The sequence below is a fragment of the Dermacentor andersoni genome, chromosome 7, assembly GCF_023375885.2.
Source record: "Dermacentor andersoni chromosome 7, qqDerAnde1_hic_scaffold, whole genome shotgun sequence".
NCBI classification, from domain to species: Eukaryota; Metazoa; Arthropoda; class Arachnida; order Ixodida; family Ixodidae; genus Dermacentor; species Dermacentor andersoni.
In genome coordinates, this window is record NC_092820.1 from 142,977,289 (window position 1) to 142,998,243 (window position 20,955).

Below are 20,955 nucleotides of genomic sequence, written 5' to 3' on the forward strand. Positions count from 1 at the left end.
ATATCTAGAAGGATATGAGACGCACTTGGTTTCGTAAAGTCGTATGTTCAACAAATTTTCACTGAAAATTTGGAAATTTAGAAGGTTTCCGCCATGAGGACGCTGAAACTACTCATTCCAATGGAATATTTTTGACGAAAACAATGCTGCATTGATTGGAAAACTGCCCACGACATCGATAAATTCTTGTACAGGGGCTTAACCGGCCACAAAACTGGTATTTATTAATAGGGCATCGAACTGAAGTCGCATAGCAAGGCGTTGAAAAAAAGATGAATGAAGCCCAGACCCTTCCCCAGAAGCGCGGAAGTACAAAGCAAAAATCAGTCGTGTTGATCGCGTTCTTTAACTAGCGTTGCATTGTGCACCAAGAATCTGTAACTGAAGGCACAAAACTTGTCAAGGCAGATTTCCGCGTGCTGGTCTCGGAGCGTCTGAGAGATTGTGTGCGCCCGCTATGAGTAAGCTTTTCGAAAGTGGGGCACTGAATTCTACACCGAAACATTGACACGTGCACTTACTTATCTTTCTTTGTTTATTCCTTTTCACCGACTAACATATGTTAAGCGTTGTCACTCGCCTCAGGACCCGTTTTTCTGTATCGGAAGTTTCTCGAATGTTATCCATGATTCTATCGACCGAACCTTGTTAAGCTGATTGTATTCGCGACGCAAATTGTGCAGCACTTTCAGGAAGGCACGCGGCCACCACCGATTGCGCTCTGACCTTCGACGAGTCATGTATGAAAGCCGGCACACTTGACCCGCTGCTCAGGTTTTTTATGACCCTTGACTTTGATCGCCGTTATCGTTGTGTTTGAGTATTACTTGTATTGCTGGGCACAGATCCGCCCATTAAAGAGGTAAGTTTGTAACTCACTTGCGGCATTGCGTCGTTCTTCACCATCGATACAACGTGACAATACTGTCCCTGCGCAGACTGCATTGAGAGAGCGTGAGTTTCTTGCACACAGTTCCATTACTGCGCTGGTACACCCTGCCTACACGCCAGATTTACCCACCTGCGACCTTTTGTTTTTTCCACCAAGTGTAAGCTGGTGCTCCGGGGACCATACTTTTTTTTAGTTGTCATCACATTGCAAATGTAAATGATGTCTGTGCTGTAACATTTTACGGAAGAGGAATCCCAAGGCTGCTGCCAGCAATAGAATAAAAAGTCAGGTCAATGTAGTTCCTTTAATCGGGAATATTTTGATGACCATATTGATGTACATCACCATTTCTGAAATGTTTTTTTCTAAACGTGCATGTAGGAACATTTAAATGGACATCGTATCTCGGTTGTCTTCATTAATAATAACAAAATTCAATAATTTGTGAACTAAGGTGTGGATATGCACCGTAGCTTGTTTTCAAAGGCCGCAGTGTCCAGTGAAATCCAGCAATGCCATCGAACAAACAATTTCCTGCACACGTACACAACTATTAAGAAAATGATCGTTTTAGAAAGCAAGTATAACCTAAAACTCTTGTATTAGAGAACTCGGCGTGTTTAAAATGTACATCCTAATCATAACATTCAAGAAGGTGTGCATTCTCACATCTCGTAGGTAACCGACATTGTTCACATCAAACGAGCACTCATATGGGGTTTACGACACGTCAATTTCTAGCGTTAGATTAAGGTATAGACCCTCTAAAGAGTAAAAAATGCATCCAGAGGCAACAGGACACCCTAAATAGCGTACTACAATACTAGTTTCTACAACTTGGTTTTCAGTTTCGGTAAGTCGGTCCTGGGGTCCTCATGAGCGCTGATACCTAGCGATACTGCCATGCAACATCAGCAGACTTCTCTTTGTGTTATGAAACCTTAATCTCAATAACGCTAGCGATAATGTTTGGTGCTACGATACTCACATTAGTATCAAGCTAAAATATAATATCACTGTTTCTTAATTTTCCATCTTGCTAAGCGGTGTACTGGAGAGCGAGAAAAAGTGTGTAGTGGTGTTTCTCGGCTCTCGATAATTTGGCAACGTTACACAAATTTTGACAATACCTTACGCATACCCTTGCTAGGCTCTTTTGGTACTTTTGATCTATGGGTTTAGACAAAGCATGCAGAAATCCTCGAAGATAGTAAATTAGCAAGCCTCCTGTCTAAATAATGCTCGGTTGGACACCAAAGTCAAATATTCTTTTTACAATTGCTTGAAATATATTAGTGTGATAATATTACTATAAATATAAGCCATATGCGACAGGCACCGTGTTACACGTGCTATACAACGTCACACCTGACACCGAAATGCCCATGGTTTGAGTTTACGAGGTTTCCACTGAGTGCACATCGATTTCGGGCCAGAAATTTCAGCACGAAATACGGGACGGATCGTTCAGCCGGAAATAGAGGACGCCAAATGCCTCCAAATTTATAGGATTTAGAGTTATTTACGGCAAGTAACCTTTATTAGAATATAATGCAAATATTTACCAAAAAGAGCACCGATTACCCGTGAAATTGAATTATACACCCCTCTATAAGAGTTAGCGCAATAACCAAATCATGGAGTTTTGGATAAAATTTATTTCGTTGCCGTGGTTTAGCTAGCATAGGAAGTGCTAGTACTAATCGGATTTGTCTAATCCCTTTGCTTATGGGCTCAGATATTATATGTGGATTTATGTGTGACGCTTTACATTTGTAAATTATAAAGAATCACTTTTTAAAACATAACAATGCAGCATATTTCTGCGCACACGAGTAAACAATGCGAATCGAAACATTGTGCAAACTATTTTGTTCAAGTAATGCACTGCAAGGTCTCAAAACTTTCAAGGTGGTCTCAAAATTTGGGCAACTGTTTGTTAGCTATCATCCCCACGCAAGCTGAAACGCAGCTCTCGTAGACATTGGGACCAACCTTCTCTCTCATAATTTTTTTCAAGGAAACTTTACAACCGAAAGTGCGCCGGAGGACATTTTTGTACAAATTCTTCGGCAGACGCAGGGAGCGGCGATAGCGGCAACTTCCAAGGAAGTAGAACAAAGTTCTCGCACTGGTAAGACGAGGTGAGGTATTTCGAGCCTGATGTATATCCTTGCACTGCCATTTGCAAATGACCATATACTCGGATTGCCGCGTCTCACGTATCCTGGGATCATTTGCGAGACCAGCCTCCGAGAGGGCTAGAATTGGTAATTGGGTGCGTCCAATGAAAAGGCTAAATTAGCACAGACGCTGCAGAATACCGGCGTAGTTGCATTGCATAATTAAGGGCAATTATGAACGGCTGAATGGCGCAGTTGGGCGAGAAATCGCAATTATGTAACTAAGGGTATGTGGAAGTAGAAAAGGCTGTTACTGACGCAAGAGACGGGACTGCTACCAGCATATCCTTCGTTGAACTCGTAGGCATCATCGCGAAGGTCGAACACAGCGCTGTGAACAAAGCGTATAATTTGTTGCCAGTTTTCGTGCTAACTGCTTCCAAGTGGTACTTAAGGCAGATTCACTGCGGCTGCGTAGGAGCGCTGTTGGAACTCTTTTCGAACATGTTCTTCTGCGGCGCTGACCAGTTGCGTTGGCTCAATGACTTCTTTTGTCGGTTTTAGAGGAGGAAAATTATATGTGTACTTTCTTTCCAAACAATGTAGTTGTGACTCAATGGCCGGGTTCTTCTTCTTGGATGGTGCGACTGCATCCTTCAGACACAAGACAAACATCTTATTCCTGCAATGAGCAGCTGTCCGTGCAGGACATCGACGACAACTAGCTGCGTGGTCGCCGCCGCACTTTGCACAAACAAAAATGGCTTTATTTGCGCACATCTTAAAGTCACGAGGCCCCCACAGCACTCACATCTCCTCTCCCCACGTCAGTACTTTGCTACATGTCCGAAGCGATGACACTCAAAACAGCGTGGTGACGTCTGCAAGCAGTCCACCAAATCAGGCCTCGCAAAATAGTGGTTAAACTTTTCTGAGCGCTCAGAATATGGAGCGAATGTGAGAACAACAGAGTCAGTGCGCCTTGACTCCCATTCAAATAACGAGGTTTAGACCCGACGGGTGATCCTGCGCGCGTGGCATACTTCCTGGAGTCTCAATTAGTTGAGCATCTGTTCGGCGACAGTGCTGTTTCCTGACCTCAAAACGCGCCGTTATAACCATGTTTCATAGAGCCAGCAACCAACTAGCCCATGTAAGTGTGTTAGTAGCTCTTCATCCGAGTACCATTTTGGAACTCCTATAACAATGCAGGTGCTTTTCATATATCTCCGTTGGACATATCATAAGAAGCCAACGAACAAAAACACCAAGGACAACACAGGGGAAGTTACTTGTACTTACTAATTGGAATAAAGGAATTATAAATTAATGGAACTGAGAGAGCATGAAAAAACGACTTCCCGCCGGTGGGGAACGATTAGAGGTCCTTGCGTGCGGATACGTGGGATCACTACGATACATTGAGAACTTCGAATGGGCACCTGGATTCAGTTAATTGTGAACCGGTGGAAGTGCAGCACGTGGAAATGACTCGAGAAAGGCTTCAGGAAATCTTCACATGACAGCTTCTCGGTTCTTGCTTTTGTTGTGAAGTCTAGTTTTCTCACTCTTCGTTGGCTTCAACCAGATGCGACAGAGTAGTGTGTTGCCCAAATTTCTAACCACCAATAGTGGCAGTTCCAAATGTCGCCCTTTGGTATTGACTGGCATCGGTCTCTTCCCTTCCAGAATGAGGCCGACATGTCTTGCAGTCACCTTTTAGAACTTTTACAGCTTTATCTTAATTCCATCTTCATCACTTGGGATAACCAATGTTTCTTGTAGAAGAGCGGAGTTTGTATTGGCTCTTGGTCCCATCCTTAGTGACTTGTCTTTATCCTGTTTAGACCGTTCCATTTCACTACAAGTGCAAGACAGTACAGTTTTTCAAATAGTTAGATACGTTGATGACTTTTTAATTTTCATTGACTGCTCTTCTGATGCCTTCGTTCTAGAAGCAAAGAAAGCGTTAGAAACGTCCCAAAAGTGCTTAGTTCCCCTTTAAACTACGCACGAGTTGCCGGTAAAGAGGTCTCCTCGCTTTCTTGATCTTCGCCTGAGCTTTTAGCACAGCGACACGTGTTGGTCATATGAGCTATGGGCCATCAAGCTACTTGTGCCGTATACGTCCGCACACCCTAAGCTTGTTAAGCGGAAATTATCAGTTCGTATTTCAAGTATGCCCTTAGAAAGTCTTGCTGCCATGTAGTAGACCTAAGTTTTGAAAAGCAAACTCGACGTTTGTCCTTCGCTGGATGTCTAAAGTTGGTGCAAGTGCCTGTCACGGAACGTATTTTACGAGAAGCGCGATCCAGCACGCAGAAGTCAGTTGCCGATGCCCCTCCCGACAAACGCCTAAATAAAAGGTTATACCTTACATGCACGGGATATCCCGTAATATGGAAAAGATGGCACAAAAGGCGAACGTAACAGTAGCATTTCTGCTCCCAACAAGCTCGGCAAGCTTTGCAGGTGGACGGATCGAAATGACGTCCGGTCCGATTAGTGCAGAAAGATCACCGCAAAAAGTTTGTCGAGTGTGTCCACCGGGTGATTTACAACCTCGCACTTTCCTGTGGGAAGCAATGCATCGGACAAACTAGGCATTGACTCCATGATCGGCTCCGCGAACACAGCAACAACGTAACAAAATGGCACCCGTGGCTTCTTGGCGATTCGTTGTCGCGATCATGGATGCAAACCTATTGAAAACGAAGGCACTATCGTGTCCCGTGCCAGGACACAGTTTATCCGTGAAATAACTGAAGCGCAGATGATCGCAAAACTGGGTGATAAATTTTTCTCACAGAAAAAGAAATAATTTTCTTGGAGGCGGCATGACATGACTCGTAACTATGTTACACGAATACGCAGTTCATTTTCATGTAAGCGCATGCCCAGTCTACACTGCTTCACATGTAGAAAACCTATTCAGCGGTACAATAAACTTAGTTGAAAGTTGGCGTTTGTAGTGTCTTCTCATAAATCTGTGTCGTTTTTTGTGGCGCAATATTACTTGAGTGACAATCACTTCCATTGTCCGGGTTACCAGTGATGCCCCTCGCAAATTATAGTTTTTGAAATCTTGGCGGCTTTTGATAGAACTAGATGCTCCTGAATCTACTTCCATGGGTAGACTTCAACCGTCATTGCTTACGATGATAACAAACTTAGCCCAGCCACCGGCAACTTGGCTGATAACAAATAAGTCGTCTTATTCGCTATACACCGCGCTGTAGGCATCGCCGAGCTGATTATGAGCTTGTTCGCTTTTCTTCGCACGGAACGCTGTGGTCAGGCGCCCTTTTCTCGAAGAGCTAAAACATCCTGCGTTTTTAATGTTGCGACCATACCCAGCGTGTTTTCCAAGGCACCGAAAACAAAGCCTTTGTGCACGAGTACTTGACGCTCTTTTGCCTTTATTTGCCCTTGCGAATTTCGTCGGTGGCATGCGTCCTTTCTCCACTATGTCGGGAACTTCTTGTCGAGTCTTGCTCATTGCACTCTTGCAGCTGCTTCCGCCGTCTCTGCCAAGTCGTAGGCCACCTTGAACGTGAGTTTTTTTTCACCAACAACCATTGCTGTGCAACATTGTCAGAGATTCCAAAGGCCAATCTATCACGCAGAATCTCTTCTCATGGGAAGCGCTCCTCGGTATAGTGGCAGGTCTTGCCTACCTTTGGGAAGGCGCTGACGCCGTAGGTAACAGATTCGCGGTCACGCTGGTCTCTCGGAGAAGAGGTACCTGAAATATAGTGCCGATGGCGTGGGATTGACGTGCTCATTCACGGCGTCTGCTAAGGCCTTGTAGTGCACTTTCTGTGATAGTTGAGGCTTGACGAGGGTTGCTATCAGGGCGTATGTCTATTATCCACAGTAGCTCAGCAATGCTGCCCGTTTATTGGTGTCCTCCTTCCACTTGTTCGCTGCACAACTCAATCCGCTCCACGAATTCTTCCTATCAAGATTTGCTAGTCCGTTTTCACTCAGCGACACGGCCAACGATAACAATTATGTCGCTGCCAGTACGAGCAGAGCCACAGTTTCAATCATGCTCATCGCTACTGTTATGTCAGTTGCAGGAGAGATGGATAGAGAGAGAGAGAGAAATAGAAGACAGGAAAGGCAGGGAGGTTAACCAGAAGCACGTTCGGTTTTTCTACCCTTCGCTGGGGAGGAGGTATGGGGATGAAGAGAGAGAGAGGAGGGAAAGAGCACAGCTTCGCGCACAGGAAAGGTTTCTACCGAGTAGAAATTCACTACTGCCGCAAGACTGGCTTATTCAATAAAATACATCATATTATACACAGTGGCGCCGTTGCTTCTCGGTGCGGTTGATGAGGACTGATGTACTTGTGCTGAGGCGCTATCAGAAACGAGATCGGCCTTCGTACAGCAGGAGCAATGATCCCGTTAACGTAACATGAGCGAGAAGGTAACTGTGAAAGAGGCTGATTCTGCAATCGGCAGAATAAGGAAACCCGATACATGTTTTAGGCAAACAAGACGTAATTGTGGTTTTAGTTGAGAGGGACCCTGTTTAATTGGCACGAGTGGAATGATCAAGAGAGGTCGCACAGGGTAGCGCAGCAGTCCTCTGTGCTCTGTGTCTTCTTATACTTATTGAAGTCGTCAGTGTTATAGAAAAATGAAGGATTCCAGATTTGTGAGGAAACATCATTCATGAAACTGAATAGAAGGGGTCCTATAACACAGAACGTTGTGAAACACCGCGAGAGACCGCTTAGGCGTAAGAAGATTGATCATTGACATTGAAGAAGCACGACCTGTCGATGATATAGCTGCGTAGTTGAGTTACAGTAGCAGCTTCAACACTGTAGTGGTCAAGCTTGTCAAGGACTTAGAGAGTTTAAGCGACATCGAAGGCTTTGCTGATGTAGCAGTACACAGCATCAACTTCTCCACTTTACGTGAAGGGCGGTTAAACCTGGGTGATAAAGATAATGAGGTTGGTGATCAATAAGCGGCCAAAGACAAATTCATGCTAATATTGGAATGCTCAAAATTTTTACGTTGACAAAAAAAAAAAAAAACAGTGTGAATAGCTATTTCGAAAAGCATTGAAATGACAGATAAAAGTGGCTGATAGCTCAGAACATCTGCAGTGACAACGTATTTAATAAAAAGGAAAACGCGAGCGATATTCCAAGCACCCGAGAAAAGTGCAAATAATCAGACAAGTGCTAATGGTGGTTACCTGCGCAGGTACAATGATATTGCCCTGAGCTTTGGTAATGGCGGCCGGAATGACACATGAGCTGGAAGTCAAAGATGTCTTCAGGCGCCTACGGGTATTTCCTGATGAGATTCTTGGCAAAGAGCACCAAGCTACAAGTTACAGCACAAGAGCGCGGTGGATGAACTGGGGTTTTAGCTCATGATTCATACGAGGATTGTTCATTAGAGAATAAAATTGGAGCTCTGAAGTCTTCATTTCTGCGAAATGCATTTTTATGCACTTTTATCACTTTGTATATTTCAAAAATAAATTATTTGGACAAGTTCCACCATTTCTGCAAAGTCTCGATTACGTGAGCAGGTGTGTCGAACTGAAAGGTTTTAAAGGTCGATACGCGTTCGGGTTCAGGCTTCTGCAAAGCTTTTCACTTCGGTCCAGGTTAAACTCCGCAGCAAAGATCTAATTAATTGTTTGAGCATCTTTGAACTGCTTCACACGGAGGTTCGCAATGATTGGAGATTAAGAGGTATTGGCTTAGAACTTTTTCCAGCGTAACGAATTAATTATTGTGTTACTGTTTATTTCATTTACGGGACGTGACCATGAGGCCTGCGTCAGAAGTTGACGCAGTGAGTCAGCAAATAAATTAACAAGCACAGCGTCACGAACGCGCAGATAGACACGAACAGATCGCACTCAATAAACGATGAACGCTCGCTTTCGGAACGCTACCACGATTAAGAGCGCCAGTAGTGGGGAGCGAACGCGTCTGCGTGCTTTCATTTCAACGCGTAACTGAAACTTGAGTATTACGCGACCTCCAGCTCTGGGCGCACGGACACACAGTGAATTCGGGTCACTCAGCATTTGAACCCGCCGGCGATCACCTTTGAGAGAAGGCACAGGCAGTGTACTCGCTGTGCCGTGAGCACAACCTCGCGCCGATACGACAGGATTAGCAGAGGAGACGCGCACTCAGCGCCATGCGGTCGACTGATCACGTGACCTAGGAACCTCTCGCCATCAGCGACGGCGAAGATTTGCCGTGGAGTAACCGTATAATTGCAATGGCAATTATAGTCGGAGGTTGAAACAGGTAAAAAATTCGGTGAATGGCACCAGCTGCAGCAGCAATAAGAGCAAAAATGTATGAAACTGACGGACCAACCGACCGACCGACCGACCGACCAAACAACAACGCAAGGAAGCGAGCAATATGTTGTCGCCCTACCAAAGGGTGGAAGCTTATGATTTTGACCGCATATTCAATCTTTTCCTAAAAATTTATTGATCCTTCGGTTGAGCTATTAAAGGACTTACTGTTTGCACTGAATGTTTAGCATAATTTTTTTTATTTGGCGAAGTTACGATGTAATGTGGAAGTTAGACTGAAGGACATGACTCAGAAAAGTGGCCTACGGAAGGAGTTTGCTTCAGACAAAATACAGAAGTGAGATGAAATATTTGGCTCCAATCGCACATTTGGTCGCCACGACGACTGCTCGAATTACGCCCTCTTGAGCAATTACATCGCAGAAAAGGTTGAAAGAAGAATGGAAGATTTCACACTCGGGCAATTGTGGTCTGAGGAAGTGCGTTGTGATCACGTGAAAAGCTAGTCTAGCACACAGCTGCTCGCTGGCGCGAATAGTAAAAAAAGATATTTAAAATTAAGTTGGCACACAATGTTATAGTCGTGGAATTCAGTTTCTAATCAGGCTACACACTTTTACTTATAAATAGGTTAAGAAGTTGCGACTGTATATTTTGTGGCTTTTTCATGCACAACATAATGGCAACCCTTACCCGCAAACCATTTTCATTTCAGTGCGTTTCGGCAGCACGTTTCCGCGTAGCAATTCAATCCCTCGTGGCCTCGTGCTAACTTCAGTCGTGCTAACTTCATTCTTGCTGACTTCAGTCGTGCTAACTTCAGTCGTGCTAACTTGGTATTGGCATCGTTCTGGAGAATTGAACCGATGCCTCCTGTACTAGGCGCCTGCCGCGTGGTCCGCCAACTCGTTTCCGTGCCCTCTCCCTTTTCTCGTCACTGCGAAAGGGCAACGAGCGCCGCCTCATGAAATTAAAGCGTAACTAAAGGCATTGCCTGAACGAAAGGTGAGACATATTTTTACCTTTCCTTGTATTTTAAACGCTGCGCTCGCTGCGTAGCTTCGATGAAATTAGACATTGGCTTTGCGTCTTTAAGTTAACAGCTTAGAAAATGCTGAAGGGACCATATTTTCGGTCCCTTCAGCATTTCAGCAATGGACCAGGTGGGCTAGAAATTGTCATTATGCTCCTAAGGGTACGTGGAAATTGACCGGATAATTACTGATTCAAGAGCCAGCACTGCTTTCAGTATATCCTTAGTTGAACTCGCAGGCATCTTCGCGACATGCGAGCATAGCGCTGTGAACAAAGCGCGTATCCTTTGTTGGCAGTTTTCCTCCTCAGTGTTTCCAAGAGGTACTTGAGGCAGATCCACTGCGGCTGCTGTTGCATTGTCCCAATGACTCCTTTTATCGGTGTTAGACGCGGTAAATTGGATGTGTATTCTGTTTCCAAACAGCGTAGTTGGGATTCGGTGGACGTCTTCTTCTTGTTCTATGGTGCGCTTGCATCTTTGACCCAAGACAAACATCTTATTCCTTCCCTGAGCAGCTGTCCGTGCTTGACATCGGCCATCACTAGATGAGTAGTAGCCACCACAGGTTGCAGACATAAAACTGGCTTTATTTGCACACGTCTTCAAGTCAAGGAGACACCACAGCGCTTACATCTCTGCTACACACGTCAGTACTTAGCTACATGTCTGAATCGATGACACTAAAACAGCCCGGTGGCGTCTGCACGTAGTCGACAAGCTCGTGTCGCGTAAAGTTGCCGTTAATCTTCTCCGGGCGCTCAGGATATGGAGCAGATGTGAGAACAACAGAGTCAGTGCGCCTTGACTCCTATTGAAATAACGAGGTTTGGACCCGACGTAATTCTTCTCGCGTGGAATACTCCCTGGAGGGTCAGGTAGGTGAGCAGCTTTTCGACGACTGTCCTGTGTGCATTCTTTCTGCCCTGTCCTGAAGACGCGCCGTTATAACCAGGTTCCATCAAGCCAGCAACCAACTAGCCCATTTAATTCTGTTAGTAGTTCTTGAACCGAGTAGCATTTTGGAACTCCTGTAACGACGCACGGATTTTTCATCTAACTGCGTGGGACACGCCATAAGAAGCCAACAAACAAAGTCACGAAAAACAACACAGGGGAAGTTACTTGTTCTTACTAATTGAAATGAAGCAATTATATTTTAATGAAACTCAAAGTGCATGATAAAACAACTTCCCGCCGGTGGGCAACGATTCCACGTCTTCGCGTGCCAAGACGTGGAATCGCTACGACACTTGAAAAACTTCGAATGGGCCCCTGGATTTAGTTAGTTCTGAACCGGCGGAAGTGCAGCGCATGGAAATGACTCGCGAAAGGCTTTAGTAAATCTTGACGTGACCGCTTCTATATTCATGCTTTCGCTGTGAAGGCTGCTTGTCTCCATCTTCAGGGGCTTCAACCAGATGCGACCGAGTAGTGTATTGCCGCAATTTCTAACCACCAATAGTGGCAATTCCAAATGTCGCCCTTTGGTATTGACTCACAGCACAGCTTGCCTGATTACGACAATCACTGCCATTGTGCAGGTTACCAGTTGAAGGTTTTGAAATCTTCGTGGCTTTTGATACAACTACATGTTCCTGAATCGGCTTCCATGGGTACGCTTCGACAATCATTGCTTACGATGATAACAAATTTAGGACAAGAACCGACAGCTTGGCTGATAACAAATAAGTCGGCTTACTCATTATACACCAGGCTGCCCGCATCGTCGAGCTGATGATGACGTTGGTCGGTTTTCTTCGCACGGTACGCTTTGGTCAGGTGCCCTTTTCTCCTACAGCTAAAGGACACTGCATTTTTAAGATTGCAAGGATACACAGCGTGTGTTCCAAGCTATCGAAAACAACGCCTATGCGCACGAGCACTTGACGATTCTTTGCAGTGATTCGCCCTTGGGATTTTCGTCGGTGGTATGCGGACTTCGCCACTATGTGGGGAACATCTTGTAGACCCTGCTCAGTGCTCTCTTGCAGTTGCTTCCGCTGTCTCTATCAAGTTGTAGGCCGCCTTGAACATCAGTTTTTTTTTTTTTCGCCAACGGTCGCTTCCGTGCAACATTGTCAGAGATCCCAAATACCAATCTATCCCTCAGAATCTTTTTTAAAGGGAAACGTTCCTCGCCAAAGCGGGAGGTATTGGCTAGTTTTGGCAAGGCGCTGACGCAGTATGTAACAGATTCGCCGTCTCTCTGGTCTCTCTGAGAAGACGTACCTGTAATATAGTTCCGATGGCTTGGGATTGACGTGCTCCTTTACGGCGTCAACCGTGGCCTCACAGTGGACTTTCGGTGTTAGTTGAGGATTGACGGAACTTGCTGTCAGGGTGTATGTTTATTATCCACGGCAGCCTAGGAAAGCTGCCCAAGTGGGCAGTGGGAAAGCAAGTGGGCAGCTTTTCTGGGCTGCCGTGGATAATAAACATCCTCCTTCTTCGCATCCTCCTCCTTCGGAACAAGCGGATCCTCCTTCCGCTTGTTCGCTGCGCGAATCAATCTCCCCCACGTTTTCTCCCTATAAAGAATTGCTGGTCGGTTTTAACTCACCGACACGTCCACCAATACGAATAATGTCATTGCCAGTGCGAGAGGTCATTGCCAGTACGAGCAGGCGCACAAGTTCAGTCATGCTAATTTCTGGGGTTTATCCGATGCAGGAGAGAGATAGAGAGAGAGAGAGAGAGAAGGCAGAAAAGGCAGGGAGGTTAGCCAGACGCACGTCCGGTTCACCACTGAAATTCACTACTGCTTCAAGACTGGTTTGTTCAATGAAACATAATATTATACGCAGTGGTTCCGTTGCTTGTCGGTGCGGTTTATGACGAGTGATGCACTTGTGGTGACGTGCTTTTTGAAACGGGACCGAGCTTAATACAGCAGGAGCAATGACCCCGTTCGCATAACGTGATCGACAAGATAAGTGTGCAAGAGCTTGACTAAATTATGCAATCGGCAGAATAAAGGAAGCTGTTACATGTTTTACACGAACATGACATAATTCAGGCTTTAGATTAGTTTAGAGTGAGCCTGTTTAATTGGCACCAGTGGACTAATCAAGATAGGTCGCACAGCATAGCGCGGCAATTCTCGGTGCTCTGTGTCTTCTTATATATTTTGGTGTCGTCAGCGTTAAAGAAAAATGAAGGATTCCAGATTTCCGCGGAAACGTAATTGATGAAACTGAAGGGAAGCGGACCTATAACACGAAACGTTGCGAAACACCACGAGAAACCACAAAGGAACAGAAGATTGCTCATTAATGTTGAAGAAGCACGACCTGTCGATGATATAGCTGCGTAGTTGAGTTACAGTAGCAACTTCAACACTGTAGTGCTCAAGTTTCTCAAGGACTTGGGTCCGGATGGCGACATCAAAAGTTTTGCTGATGTAGCAGTACACCGCATCAACTTGCAGTTTTGCGTCAAGGACGTTTAAACCTGTGTCATAAAGATGACAAGGTTGATGATCAACAAGCGGCCAGAGAGAAATCCATGCTGATATTGGAACGCACATTTTTTTACGTTGACCAAAAATACAGTGTGAATAGCTATTTCGTAAAGCTGGGAAATGACAGAAAAAAGAGAAGTGGCTGATAGCACCCAACACCTGCAGAGACACCGGATTTAAAGAGCCGGAAAACTCGACTGCCATTCCAAGCACACAGAAAAGTGCAAATTCTTAGACAAGAACTAAAGGTGGATGCCAGCGTAGGTACAGAAGTACTGCCGCAAGCTCTAGTAATGGCAGCCAGGATGCCATCCGGTCCGTAGGTCATGCATGTCCGCAGGCGCCTAAGGCATTTTTTGATGAGATTCTTAGCAAACAGCACCGAGCTACCAGTCGCAGCACAAGAGCGCGGTGGTTGATCCGTGCTGTCAGCTCATGGTTCATACGAGGAGAGGAGAGGAGACAAAGGAGAGGAAAGACAGGGAGGTTAGCCAGTGTAGGTACCGGCTGGCTACCCTGTGCTGGGGAAAGGGGTAAAGGGAATAAAAGGAGAAAGAAGAAGAAGAGGAAAAGAAAATAATAAAAAAAGAAAATTGACACAGTAACGCGAAACTACGCGCTACAACGTTCAGAGGCGGTCGCACAATTCACATGTCCTTAAAAACTTCAACAAAGCCCTTAAGGCCTTGAGTGCCGAAGTCCGTCTGGACCAGTGTCCTAGAGCTTTTTCCTCAATAAAGGGGCGATTGTCCAGTTTTGCGAGAGCGGTCACGAGCACTTTTCTTCGCACTGCGTAACGGGGACAGTCACAAAGGAGGTGTTCAATCGTCTCCTCGCAGCCGCAGGTGTCACAAGTAGGGCTGTCGGCCATTCCAATGCGGAATGAATAGGAGTTTGTGAATGCCACGCCGAGCCACAGGCGGCACAAAAGTGTTGCTTCCGCTCGTGGCAACCCTGGTGGTAGGCGGAGTTGCAGACGTGGATCCAATTTGTGGAGACGTGCGTTCGTGAATTCACTGGTGTTCCACAGATTCTGTGTAAGCTCGCGGGCGAGGGAGCGAAGACTTGTGGCTGCATCTGTTCTTGACAGCGGTATGGGTGTAATCTGGGCACCATCATGAGCCGACCGGGCAGCGTCATCCGCACTGTCATTTCCTGAAATTCCACAGTGACCCGGTATCCACTGGTAGATGATGTTGTGTCCCTTGTTGATTGCGTGATGGTGGAGTGGTCGGATGTCTGCGACTAGTTGCTCATTTGGTCTATGGTTGAAAGGGGACATCAGACACTGAAGAGCTGCCTTTGAGTCACATAAGATGGACCATGAATGTGATGATTTGTGAACAATAAACTCCAGAGCAGCACGGATAGCTGCGAGTTCTGCAGCCGTCGATGATGTAATGTGAGATGTCTTGAACTTGAGTGTGACGCACTCTGCGGGAATCACCACTGCTCCAGCTGAACTATTAGAGGATACAGAACCGTCTGTGTAAACGTGGATGCGTCCTCTGTGCTGTTCATGTAGCACTGAAAGCACGGTTTGTTTGAGGGCGAAAGTTGACATCTCCGTTTTCCTTTTGATACCGGGAATAACAAGAAGAGCCTGGAGTGGATGGAGGCACCACAGCGGTTGAGATGGTCGTGCTGCAGGCGTGAAGTTCGACGGTAAAGTTCCATGGTTGGCGGCAATAATCTTGCTAAACGCTGAACGAGGTCGAGCGGCAGGAAGGGAGGCGAGATGATGCGATGGAAGTCGGGCGAAGTGCCTGATATGCATCCTTAAGGTGTCGACTTGAAGATACGTGTTGATGGGGTGGTCATGCGCGATGGCTATTGTTGCTGCCGTGGACGCACATCTGGGAAGACCAAGGCAAATTCGCAGAGCTTGAGCTTGTACAGATTGGAGGGCACGGAGGTTGGTCTTGCCGGTCCCACCCAGTACAGGTAAGCTATAGCGCAGGAGACCAAGGAACAGTGCGTTATAGAGTTGGAGCATCGCACTCACAGACGCACCCCATGACTTTCCCGCAAGAAATCTGAGCAAGTGGGTTATCATGACTAATTTCCTTTTTAGGTAGGAGATATGAGTACTCCAGGAAAGGTCTCGATCGATTATCACTCCTAGAAAGCGGTGCGTCTTCTCGTAGGCAATTGGCTGTCCATTAATTCTGATAACGTACGGTTTCATTGCTTTACGCGTGAAAGCGACTATAGAGCACTTCTCGCAGGACAGCTCCAGACCTCGTGCTCGAAGATAACCTGATGTTATTGTGGCCGCTTTTTGAAGTCTGGCGCGCACCTGAGGACGCGTCGCTCCTGATGACCAAATGCATATATCGTCTGCATAGATCGACACATGGACGGATTCCGGAAGGGTATGAACCAGGTCGATGAGCACCAGGTTAAATAGAGTGGGGCTCAAGACTCCGCCTTGTGGTACGCCTCGGTAGGTGTTGCGTTGTGATGACGCACCGTCCTCTGTTTGTACAAAGAATGACCTGTCCTTCAAGAAGCTGGATATCCACCGAAATACAAGGCCGCCGAGGCCGACATCACCCAAGGCGTCCAGGATGGCTTGATGGGTTAACATCCAGGAACATCGCCGCTGACAGTCTCCTGAGGCTTTTTTCGTGCTGAACAGACGAGACAAGATCTATGACGTTGTCTATAGAAGAGCGTCCGCGTCGAAAGCCTGCCATAGCGTCAGGATATAACTTGTAATGTTCTAGATACCACTCTAGACGCGTCAGCACCATCCTCTCCATCACCTTTCCCAGACAACTGGCCAGAGCAATGGGACGATAAGACGCCACGTCTAGGGGTGATTTACCTGGCTTGAGCAAAGGCACAAGGCGGCTAGACTTCCATGCAGCTGGAACTTCTCCTTCACGCCATGAATTATTGTACACGTCTAGAAGTGCATGCCGGGCTGTGTGACCGAGGTTTCCAAGAGCTGTGTATGTCACCCCGTCAGGCCCAGGCGATGAGGAACGTCTGCACGCTGCCAACGCCGCCTGCAACTCCTCGATGGAAAACAAATTGTCCATACGAGAATCTCGCGAGATTGGAACATCACGGGGATCACGTGTAGCGAACGATGGCGGTAGACCAGCAACCTTGAAACAGAAGTCCTCCGCTACGCCGATCTCTCTGCGACCTTGATAGAGAGCCAGGCATTTGAAGGGGTGGCGTTGTTGCGGTGATGTTCGAAGACCACGCACTGTTCTCCAAATATGTGAGAGGGGTTTATGCGGATCAAGGGTATCACAGAAGGTTTTCCATCTTAGAGACTGCAGGGAGTTGATCCGACGCTGGATCTTCTTCTGTATGCGTCTCGCCTCCCTTAGGTCGTAGATGGACTTGGTGCGCCTGTACCTTCTTTCCGCGCGACGGCGGATTGCTCGAAGCCGCTCCAATTCTGATTCGAATTCAGAAAATTTAGGAATAGGCCTAAAAGATATTGTGGCTTCTTGAGCAGCGGCGTTAATTAGCTTCTCGATGTTGCCAGGCAGACAATCCTGGATCTCTTGGCTATTCTTCTCCATGAGCAACGTGTATTTAGGCCAGTCGATGTGATGAAGAACTGTAGTAGAGTGTGACTTGCGTATGCCGTCGATTTTAACATAAGTTGGGACGTGGTCACTACCATGCGTTTCGTTGTCCGTGAACCATTTCACACTGGCACTGAGGCATCTTGAAACAAAAGTCAAGTCCAGGCAGCTGCTGTATGTCAATCCCCGCAGAAAGGTGGGACTGCCATCATTTAGGCAGCAGAGCTCATGATCCGACGCGAAGGATAGTACACGTCTTCCTCGACAGTCCATCTTTAAGCTTCCCCATAGCGGATGATGCGCATTGAAGTCGCCGGTAATAACCCATGGTCCAGGTGTCGCTGTTAAAATTGTACTTAGCCTTGCGCTGTCAAATCGACTCGAAGGTGAAATGTAGGCACCTATGAGCGTGAGTGCGACGTTCTTGCATTTTATAGTCAAACACACATACTGATTGTCGTCATCAGGTGCCACTGGGTGTAAAACATATGTGAAATCACATCTGATATAAACGATGACTTTGCTGCGGTCGGTACAGGTGGCAGACATGAAAGCTTCATATCCTGATAGGCGGATGGCGCTCTCAACGTTTGGTTCACAAAGGACAATTATTGGAAATTTGTTCTTAAAAACAAACGGACGAAAGTCCGAAATGCGCGATTTAATGCCTCTGACATTCCATTGGAAGATAGACGCTTCCTTGACTTCTCTATGGAACGAATGTAGAGGAGCAGCCATGGTGCTTCTCAAGACCGGACAGTACCGGATACAGGGCATCCAGTATTTGAAGTGCGCCTCGAGCCGCCGGAGTGTGTATGGCGGTCAGTAGTGCTCGTAGCGTGTTCATAAGGGCCCTTATCATGGTGACAACTTGTTTGTCGTTGTCTTGGTTGCTGCCAGAAGGTGAAGCATGATTCGGCGAGCGTGCTACATCGTGTCGCTCCGCTGGTGAATCTAGCCGCGGCAATGGCGGCCACTCCTCGCTTGAGGCAATGATATTGGAGACTTTCTGCTGAGGAATCTCATTGCTGCTATTGCTAGTTGTATGCGTAAGTTTCTGGACTGTCAGTGGACGCGGTGCATCCTTAGCAATAGCAGTGGGTTTCCTAGATCTCCGACGACGTGAGCGTCGACGTCGCACCTTAGCGGCAGCCTCCCTGTGCGAGGAACCATCCCTGACCATTTGCCTCAAGACTTTCGCCTCATTTTTCACATGTGGGCAATTCTTCGAAGTTGCATCGTGAGAGCCCTGACAATTGGCGCACTTTTGGTTTTCTGCACGACAGGCGTCGGAGCTGTGCGACCCAGAGCACCGTGAGCACACGGCAGCGTTTGTGCAAACCGCACTAACGTGCCCTATCCTTTGACATTTCCTGCACTGAAGCGGCTTTGGCACAAAAGGCCGTACAACGTGTCGGAAGTGACCAACCTTGACGTGGGACGGTAGGCTGTCTCCTTTGAAAGTTAACTTGACACACTTCGAGTTTCCCAGGCGACGGGCTTGCAATATGGCAATTCCCTCTGTCGCCGGCTTGATGAGTATATGCAGGTCACCATCGCTTATGGAATTATCTACGTCATACACAACGCCGGCCGTAGAGTCGTGATGGTCTTGTTTATAGCAGCGTACGTTGATGCTATCCAGCACCTTAACGTTGCTCAGAATGTCTAGCGCGCTGCGGTTTGTGACATCTATAGCGAGGATGTTCTTACGGGCGTTGATCCTTATATCTTTGATCTGACCCGGAACAAGTGCCTCGAGCGATACAGATGTGGCTTGACGGTTGATTCGGTTTAGATTGTCGCTAGCAGCCACAGGCATATATAAAATGGTGAGGTCTGATGGCTTTCGCGTCGGGATCACAGTTGCCTTACTTGAGGAAGGAGACGTCCTGACGAGTCTTCTCTTTGCTTTGTGCTTCGCTACGGGCACGAAGTCGCTGTCATCCGAGGTTTCATCACTGGTTCCTGAGTAGATCACAGTGTCCTCGCTGTAGGTGTCACTCGGGCGACTAGACCGCTTTCTCGGTGCGGTCGCTGTTGACGTACAAGGACCAGGAACCTCTCCAGGCGACTCCACGTCCATCGCCGTAGTTAAGGGAGTGGCGTCTCCCACAAAGTAGCTTCAAATTCTCAGAGACAAAAAGGCAGCGTTCCACACAGGACACTTGGTCGTCGTCCTTCGGTTCATACGAGGCTTGTTCAATAAACACTGGGACTGCCACTCTGAAATGTTTATTTCTGGAATTATACGAATCTGCGCTTTTATCCCTTTCTATATGGTAAAAAGTCAGTGAAATGGACGAGTCCCATCATTTCTGCCAAGTCTCGGCTACGTGAGCAGGAGCGTCGAACTGAAATGTTTCAAAGTTGGGCTCGTCTTCGGGTTCAGGCTTCTGCAAAGCTTTTCACTTAAGTTCACGTTGAACTCTGGCGCGAAGACGTAATTGTTTGAGCAGGTTTGGACTGCTTCACACGGATGTTCGCAACGGTTGGAGATTAAGAAATGATGGTATAAAACGTATTCCAGCGTCACCAATTAATTTCTGCGAAAGATAGTTTACTTCATTCACGGGGCGTGGCCACGAGGCCTGTGTCAAAAGTTCACGCACTGATTCAGCAAATAAATTAACAAGCACGGCGCCACGCGCGCGCAGATAAACACGAACAGATCTCACTCCATAAACGACGAATACCCGCTGTCACGATGCTGGCATGATTAAGAGCGCCAGTTCTGGGGAGCGAACGCGTCTGCGTGCTCTCATTTCAACGCGTAACTGAAACTTGAGTATTACGCGACCTCCAGCTCTGGGCGCACGGAAACACAGTGAACTCGGGTCACTCAGCATTTGAACCCGCCGGAGATCAGCGTTGAGAGAAGGCACCGGCGGTGTACTCGCTGTGCCGTGAGCACAACCTCGCGCCGACACGTCAGGGTGAGCAGCGGAGACGCGCACTCAGCAGCGCCCCCCCCCCCCCCCCCCCCCCATCTAGCAAGCGCTTGATCACGGTGCCGCACGCTAACATACCTTCCACTGGCAATGCGGTCGACTGATCACGTGACCTAGGAACCTCGCGCCATCAGCGACGGCGAAGTTTTGCCGTGGAGTAACCGTATAATTGCAATGACAATTATAGTCGGAGGTTGAAAGAGGTAAAAGATGCGGTCAATGGCACCAGCTGCAGCAGCACTAAGAGCAAGAAGGTATGAAACCGACCGACCGACCAAACAAGAAGGCAAGCAAGCGAGCAATATGTTCTCTTCCTACCAAAGTGTGGAAGCTTATGATTTAGACCACATATTCAATATTTTCCTAAAAATTTAATGAGCCTTCGGTTGAACTATTAAAGGATTGACTGTTTGCACTGAAACATTCCGCAGTATTTTTTTATTTAGCGAACCTAGGATGCAATGTGGAACTTAGACTGAAAAACATGATTCAGAAAGGTGGCCTAAGGATGGAGTTTGCTTCAGACAAAACGCAGAATTGAGATGAAACATATCGGCTCCAATCGCAATGTCAGGATATCAATCGTCGTATCAAATTATGCCCTCTTGAGCGATTAAATCGCAGAAAAG